The following is a 772-nucleotide window of genomic DNA, read 5'->3' as shown; positions in this document are numbered from 1 at the left end:
GGGGGGAGCTCTCCAGGCTATACTTATTAGCCGAGATGGACTTTACTTCAGAATACCTACACATTCTAAGCTAGACTAGCTTTACTGTCTTGGGAGGGATAATTGGTATTTGTTTTATCAAATGATTGCACATCTCACCACCACGGTACTCTGGACATTTGTGTAGCACGTTCAAGAGGAGCCCAAGCATCTGCCATCACATCCGACTTCAATTCTCAAGTAATGCAGCCAGGCTTGGACACCTAAATCACTAGAGGACAATCTGCCGTTGTAGTGACTTTCTGCTGGGAGCACAGGAAGATCCAAAGTCACAGGGACATCTGACCAGCTGCTGCTTCGATTCATGCATCTACCGACAAAACCAACCAAGCTATTCAAAACTGTCCAGAAATAAACATCAATGCTTGTTCACGTGACCCAAGGGAGGTTAAAATCCAGGATGGATAGGTTAATTTTAAATTCTGAAATAAAAAATTCTTTGATTTCAAAGAATTGGGCCGAATGAGGCTGCCAGTTTTAAAGTGGAGGCATATGGCTAGGGGCTAAGGCGAGAGCTCACGATGGACACTCAGGTAAGTGCTTCGCCTGCCATTGCCCCTGAAGAATTCCACATCTGTTCTGGTGTGCTGAAGACAGGAATGCTGATGAGGAAAGAAAGCTCCGCGGGGAATTTGAAGAAACAAACAAACAAACAAACAAACAAACCAAAGCAAGTTCCAGGACAGCCTGGGCCACACAGAGAAACCCTGTCTCAAAAAGCATAAACATAGCA

The sequence above is a fragment of the Microtus ochrogaster genome, chromosome 6 (assembly GCF_000317375.1).
Source record: "Microtus ochrogaster isolate Prairie Vole_2 chromosome 6, MicOch1.0, whole genome shotgun sequence".
Classification (NCBI taxonomy): domain Eukaryota; kingdom Metazoa; phylum Chordata; class Mammalia; order Rodentia; family Cricetidae; genus Microtus; species Microtus ochrogaster.
The sequence above is the reverse complement of the archived record's forward strand: the minus strand, read 5'-3'. Positions refer to the sequence as shown.